This window comes from Typopeltis vanoorti, chromosome 17 (assembly GCF_054136105.1).
Source record: "Typopeltis vanoorti isolate ZY-2024b chromosome 17, IOZ_Tvanoo_1.0, whole genome shotgun sequence".
NCBI lineage: Eukaryota > Metazoa > Arthropoda > Arachnida > Uropygi > Thelyphonidae > Typopeltis > Typopeltis vanoorti.
Window position 1 is genome coordinate 44,415,891 of NC_143565.1, and position 8,029 is coordinate 44,423,919.

At 32.8% G+C, this 8,029-nt stretch overlaps 1 non-coding gene across 1 annotated transcript; it reads left to right on the forward strand.

The window, feature by feature from the left end:
- The first annotated feature begins 1,151 nt into the window (after positions 1 to 1,151).
- On the forward strand, positions 1,152 to 1,314 carry LOC150097342 (U1 spliceosomal RNA). Its single transcript, XR_016549737.1, has one exon. It is a non-coding gene; the product is annotated as a U1 spliceosomal RNA (small nuclear RNA).
- The last annotated feature ends 6,715 nt before the right edge of the window (positions 1,315 to 8,029 follow it).

The window sequence follows — 8,029 nt, forward strand, 5'->3', positions numbered from 1 at the left end:
GTTGAATACTATGGCTAGTCCTTCTTTTCATTGATTGTCATTGCCTGAATATAACATTTTGTATTTATTGCTCAGAAAGATCTCACCAGTTTTGGTCTTTTTTGTTTCAGTCACTCCTATTATGTCGATCTGGTACTTATCTAATTCCTCAGCTAGCTCCATTTCTTTGCCATTCAGGCTTCTTACGTTGATAGTACCGATCTTTAACTCTGGTGATGTTGAGTTGGGGTTTGTTTTCAGATTTGTTCCAGTAGCTGACTTTTCACTGTTCACCCTGGTTCCCTGGCGAAAACAATGGGGGCTTTGTTCAACCGGGCGACGCCCCAGCCGGCATGAAATTTTGTCATGTTGCACCATCATTTTTTATTTTGGTTTAACCAATAAGAATACAATTTGGTCGGCTATCCCAAATTGCCAGCCCATCCTCGTTCGTTCAGTATCAAAGTAGATACCCAACAGGGTGCACCACGAGAAGGTGAGGATTGGACATTAGGTCAGAAGCCCTGGTCGGTTCTCTGCATTCCTTTAAAGGCTATGTGGAGGTCTCCTCTCAGTTATGCAGCTTTGACTCTTAAGTACCCCTAAATGAATATTTACTCTCATTAAATGAATATTAATATATGATTATTAATATATATTAATAATAATTAATTAATATATAGTATTAATTAGTATTAATACATATTAATATATGAATATTAATAAATGAATATTTACCCTCATTAAATTAAAAATTAATTTTAATAATTGTTAAGCGTATATATGGGAAATTATTTTTATTTACATATTTAACTGTAAATTTCATATTTAAATATAAGTATTAAAAGAAAGGATGAGTATCCGTCATTGTACCATAACTAAAAGGTGTTTGCTTTTTAAATGTCTAGTAAAGTGACCCGAGCATTGTAATTTTCAACCTAACTAGATCATGAATCCGTATGTTTCAATGAGAAACATGTTTAGATATAAAAATTTAATTAATTACATTAATTTTCTATATAACATAAATGCGTTTATAATTAAACTTTCAATTATATAAATAAATATATAGTGTTTTTTGTATATTTGTTTAAATAAAACATAGGTTTCAATACACCATTTTAAACTTCATATACAAATTGTACTTCAGCTGAGAGAAATAATAGCGAAGCATACTTACCTGGCGCTGGCAAAACTTTGATCTTCAAGGAAGTTTGCCCAGAAAGAGACCGTCCCATTGCACACACGGGCTGGTTGACTTCTGCCACTTTCCCAAACTGGGATAGATGGAGCGTGGAATTTTTGGTAGCTGGGACTGCGTTCGCGCTCTCCCTAATTTTATCGAAATCTAAAGTTAGTACTATTTTAATTAATTGTTCCACATTTCCAACGAGTTTTAGTTTCTGCACGAAAGAAACCCTTGAAATAAAATAATATAAAATATAATATTGGATTCAATAGATATTTATCATACATATCCTCTAGGACAGTGCTTCCCAAAATTATGGATGTAATTTTGGGAAGTCCCCTTGGAAAAATTAAAATATTTCACGGCCCCCCATCGAAAAAAAAATCGTAATACAGACATATTATTATTATTATATTTATTGTATTTATATTCAATACAAAACATACGCAGCGAATACTGCAAAACTCAAATGCAAATATTACATTACCCGAGTAATTTTAGCATCTTGCATACACATTTGACATAGCACACTTAGTCTTAAAACAATTTTAAGATTTTTAAAAAATAAATAAAAATTAAATGTTTCTTTTAAAATAGTCTTCTTAGTCTTAAAACATTTTAAATTTGTTTGCATTGTTTCACGGCCCCTCAACAAAACTAGCGACCCCTGGGGAACAATGTTCCCATGAAACAATGAAAACAAATTTAAAATGTTTTAAGACTAAGCAGACTATCTTAAAAGAAACGCATTTAATTTTTATTATTTCTTTTTTGTTATTTTTTATATTTTAATGGAAAAAAAATCACACATTGGTTCACAAGTTTTGCTTCCTGCGTATTTCTGTGCTTAATGAATATTATTAAATATATGCGTGTTCATACATTTCAAAGCAGAAATCCAACAATTGCAGTTTCAAATATTTCACCTGACTTTTTGTGCAGCAGTATTGAAACACATCCATCACATTAAATTGTTATTAACCTTCTTTTATGTTTTTAATTCTTTCTTTATTACTAATCGTTTTACGTTTCATGTGCTTGTACTGCAAATGTACAATAACAATATATCTATCTATATTAAAATATGAGATATTGTGCCGGGTCAAATCTGTATGCTAAAAATGTAATATTTGCATTTGATATTTGCAATATTCGCTGTGTATGTTTTGTATTGAATATAAATACAATAAATATTATAATAATATATGTCTATATTACGATTTTTTTTGAGGGGGCCGTGAAATATTTTAATTTTTCTGAAGGGGGCCCTCACATCCAGAAGTTTGGGAAGCACTGTTCTAGGAGATGTACTTTACATTTATGGAAAATACTAAGGAAAGACATCCGTATCTTATTCAATTTTGTAGCGCAGGACGAGGTATATCTGAGAGATACATTCATTACTAGCTAAAATGCAAAAAAAAAAAAATAAAGAACAAACACTGCAAATATAATACTTGACGGTACAAATTAAGTGAATATTGAATCCAACATTATTTCATAACCGAATATAGAAACTACAAGAGTTTCATGTCAAAAATATATATTTTCGACATGAAAGTAGGGCAACTCGTTGCAAAGGTGGTACAAGCTACAGGGATTTTTCCTTATTTATTTATTCGTATGGCATGAATATCAAAACATGCAGTACAATACACTTTAATAACATTTAAAATTAAAAGTCAAAAGTCATTTTAAAAACCAATAAAATTAAAAGGTTACATCCATATTGGTCAGATAGTTAATAGCTTCGGGTGTAGCACTTAAAAAGTCCAATTTGTCTCCTGAATATGCTGTGAGATAATAACACTGAGTCACAATATGGTTCACAGTTTGTCTCTGAGCTCCACAATCACAATGCAGGGATGGTCGTATACCCCATTTAAAAAGCATGTCCGCACATACACCATGACCAGTTCGTATTCTATTAAGCTGAGTCCAGGATTTTCGTGGGAGGTGTGCGCAAGCATCAAAACTTTCTTGTAATTCATTGAGAGAAAATTTTGTGATGTCATCTGTATGGCTCTCCCACTGTTCTTGCCACTTTTGCTTCAAGTCAAAGTTAGAATGTAGTAGTAGTTGGGCTAATTGTAGTGGTGGATGTCTTGATCTCAGTCGTCGTACACTTATGTCTGGGAGATTTAAATGTATTGGTAGGGCTGTGTTCTCCAAGATTTTCTTATACTCATGTAAGAGAGCCTTAGTCCTGCGCAGATTCCTGTGGAACAATATTACTAAGAGCTGGAAGCCAGTGTGTGGGCGTTGATTTAATTGTGCCAGAAATCAGTCTCATTGTATTATTTAGTTGGCTATCAACAAGTTTAACACGTATGCTATTTAGCCACACTGGTGAGCAATATTCGGCAACAGAGAAAACTAGACCAAGAGCAGTAATCCACAGATTATCGGCTGTTGCTCCCCATGTCGTGCCTATTAGTTTTTGTATTATGTTGTTACGGGTTCTTAACTTAGCAGAAACGTTTGTTAGGTGTTGCTTGTAAGAGAGCGTGCGGTCCAGGGTAATGCCCAACTACTTTGGAAACTTATTGTGTCATAGTAAACATCCTTAAAAGAAGATACGTAAAGTGACATCTGCCATGTGATTATTAAGGTGAAAGCTTGATACTTCTGTTTTGTCTGGATTGAGCTGGAGCCTCCATTTTTTATAATATTCACCTATAGTTTTCAGATCTTTTATAAGTACGTCTTCAGCCTGACTCATGTTTTTGTGTCGAATGGCAATTACAGTGTCATCAGCATACCAGAACTTGCGTGAGATGGTAACAGGCAAGTCATATGTGTATAGGTTATAATGTAAGGGTGCCAATACTGATCCTTACTATTTTCCATAAATGTAAAGTACATCTCCTAGAGCAGTGATGGCGAACCTATGACACGCGTGTCAGCACTGACACACTTGAGGGTTTCAGGTGACACATCGTGGATATTGAAAGATATTGGTATTCTGATGAAAAAACTGCGATAAATCGTGTAAAATCGCTCTCAGTTAAGGCGAAGGTAGGTTTCGGTTCATTGAAAGAATTATATTTTACAGTTAGCCTATTTCTATTTTGTAACTAGCCTATAAACAACGAGCGTTTTAAGTTTACGTTTTCTTTCTTAATCATTATAATTTCTGCATAGTCATATAATCTTATAAAAACATATAAAAATTATATTATCAATATTATACGATACAAACTTATAAAGACGTGCTTTATACATTATAAACTTAAAGTTTTCATTTGACTTCTGTGTGAAATTCGTTCATGCATGCATTCCAAGTCTCTCGCCTGAGTAATACAAGTTCTAAACACATTTAAACCCACTTTAACAGAAAATATAATTCGCAGCATTAAATATTGAATTTATCTGAGTGAATAATGAAAACATTTTTATAGTTGCAATAAATTCAGTAAATTTTGTTAAATAATGCAAATAGTAATCACTTACGATGACGTCGCAACAAAACCTATCAAATAGCTGCTTTTTAGTAGCATGATAGAGAGTAAAACGTAACACGGTTGCTACGAACGTACCAGTAATAAATCTGGCAACCCGACTGAAAGAAGAGTGGTAGTCTTGCATGGTCTGCCACTTAAGTAATTTGAGTTGCTGGTGTATAATTCATTTCCAGTAATCGTTAGTTCTTATTAATTATTACTGCTTAATTATCGGTGCTCTTTTTTAATTTGTGAACCCTTTTACAATGGCAGCTAGCACTAATAAAAAACCTAAAATTATCACAGAAAGGAAGTGGAAGAAATTTCCAAGATGACTGAACTGAACATGTATCCTGATGAAACAGAATCCATGGATCTTAAATTAGATGGCTTTGAGTGGTTGGATTTAAAAGATCTAGAAATGCAACTAGTCGACTTCCAGTGTAATCCTATCAGGAAAAGAAAGTTTATTGCTCTTAGAAATGAATTAGAACTTGAGCGGGAACGTCTACATGATGCCGCGTGTAAAAATTCAGACTGTGAAATTCTAAGCGTGCGGACTTAAAATCTTTGCTAAAGATCTTCTAACAATTTTCTCTTCTACATACTCTTGTGAAACTCTATTTTCTGCCTTAAATAATATCAAATCGAAAGGGAGAAATAGATTGAGCAATGATTTGAGCGCTGGTTGTGTAGCATCAAAATGTACACACACTATAGCCCTTCTACAGAGTAACTTTCTACCAGTACTCAGCAACAGAAAAGTCATTAAATGTAATGTAAGTTTGTAACTTTAATTTATTAAATTAATTGTATAATATGAATTCATAGATTTTATATCAATGTCCTATTAAATAAATAGCTTAATATGATATGTATAAGTCACCATCTATGATTATGTAGTTAAATTTATAATACATGCATGCAAGTGACACATCAACAACGTCAATATTAAAAAAAAAAAAAAAAAAAAAGATGTTTGACACATCTGGGTGAAAAGGTATTATTATTTCAAGAGTTTCGTGCGGAAAATATAGAAACGAAAAGTTTCGGCGGACACAAACATAAGTAGTGCAACTCGTTGCAAACGTGGAACAAGCTACAAATGATTTTCTTTAAATGTAAAGCACATCTCCTAGAGGATATGTATGATAAAAATAAGCCTTTGGCTCTCTATTTCAGTAATACATGATGGTTTATTTATTTTCAGTTACAATCTAGAATTTATTGAAACAAAGAAATATAAAGAATAAACATTTTTGTTACAAAATAAGCAAGTATCTGTCAGATCTGCCGCGCCCTCTGCAGGTCAAATATCACAAATCTTTGAATAACACGTGTTAAACCAAACTGACAGCAACAAAAGTGCGAAATAGCACTCACAATATACTCACGCGCAGCTACTCATGACCTTCAACCTATACAATAGATAGGTTAAAGAATATTTATGTTAACAGTTAGCATGTATCTGTCAGATCATATTCGACCTCCCGAGCGTTAATAAATACTTGTACCTACATTAGTTACTGCAATTTTTTTTTATCAAAAGAAGTTAGCAAGAGTCGTTGGCACAGTTTTAGTTTTTTTCTTATCGGCGTAAATTCTACGATAACAAGCAAAATAACTTTCCAGACCTGGGCAAACAAGCAATGAAACATAAAGAAAAAACACTGCAAATATAACACATGATGATACAAATTAAGTTAATATTAAATCCAACATTATTTCATAGCCAAATATAGAAACTACAAGAGTTTCGTACCGAATATATAGAAACTGCTAAACCATAAAAAAAAAAAACTAAACCATATTATGCTGACATCAAACATTACAAACCTTTACATAACATGTGTTAAACCAAACTGACAGCAAAAAAAAAAAAAAAACCAGTGCGGAATATCACTCGTAACATATGAATGCACAGCTACTCATGACCTCCAAGCTATACACTGAATTGAGTAAGAATATTAATATTAAACATTTTCCATGTATCTGTCCGATCAGCTGCGAGCTCCGCAGGGTTAAAGGCGCGTTAATCAAAATTCTTGCCGCGTATATCAAGGGATTGTAGCAATTAATTCGCCGCGTTATTCAAATCTTGCGTTAAGCATGGGATATCTGTACAGTAGAAAAATCAGTTTATTGCTCGAATAATTGAAGGATCAATTAATTGAACATTCATTTACTGGTTTCTGTACAAGAAGTCAGTTTAAAGACAAAGTTGAAAGTTTAGTTCTTCGAAAGTTGGGTAATTGAGAGATCACTGTATCTCAAAAAAACAAAAAAAAAAATTAATATTGGTTTGAAATTATTTTTTCTCCAAATCAAGGCTGTCATTTTTTTTTTTTTCAATGAAATCTCTTCTTTATAGTATCGATGTTTTTAATCGATTTTGGAACATTTTAATGCAAATTTTTCCCTTCACTTTTAAAATCAACTGGTATTGATAATAATTAACATTTTTAGTTATATTAAAATATTTTAATTTTAACAATGAACTTAATTTTTACTATTTGGCTTTTTCTCATTTGTACAATAAAATCATCTCCGCAGACTGGAGCGCTATCCTATGTGCTAGACAGTTACTGTAAAAGAGAATGTTTGTATTGTATAATTGCATTAGGTGATGAGATATTTAAAATAAATGATCAGCATCAATTTCCTGATATGTACCCTCAAGGGGTCTTGTATTTTACATAGATATACATCTATATATGTAACAGCACAACATCATACGAATAAAATTTAAAAATCATATATATATATATATATATATATATATATATATATATATATATATATATATATATATATATATATATATATATATATATATATATATTAAAGATACCATAATAATAATAATTTGTGAGTTCAACAAATCTTCATCATCGGCCTGTTGAGTAAGATAGGCTGAGAGTCAGCAGATAGTAGGAGAGGAAATAAAGATAGAGTACATAGTGGTAGGGTAGGTTAAAGAGGCCTCAGTTGACCTGTTTTAGCTGTTTGCCCCCCAGGGGCGTTTCTAAAACGGTCGTTGATTTTTCACTTTACAAAAAAGGAAAAATCCTAAAAAGGAAACATGAAACAAAACAAAAACAAAAAAGTACACAGAAAAGCAAAAATTGAAACTTAAACTTAGAGGTGGAGGAAGGATCTGGCCCGAGTGATGCAGCTCACAAGGAACTGCACCGCCTCGCTGTAAGCCTTCGCCGCTCGGGTTCTCAGGTCCTCCCCACCTGTGATAGCTGAAACCGGTGAAGCTGTGTACAGAAACCCCACAAGGTGGTTACTGTGTCTTTCTTTTGTTGTAGGCAGTTATTATTCTTTTGGCCATCTCACTTCTCTTGGCCATGTCTAGTTTACAGAGAGCTATGAAGAACGCCGAAGCTGCCTCCTCGTCTAAATCCTGAGCTAC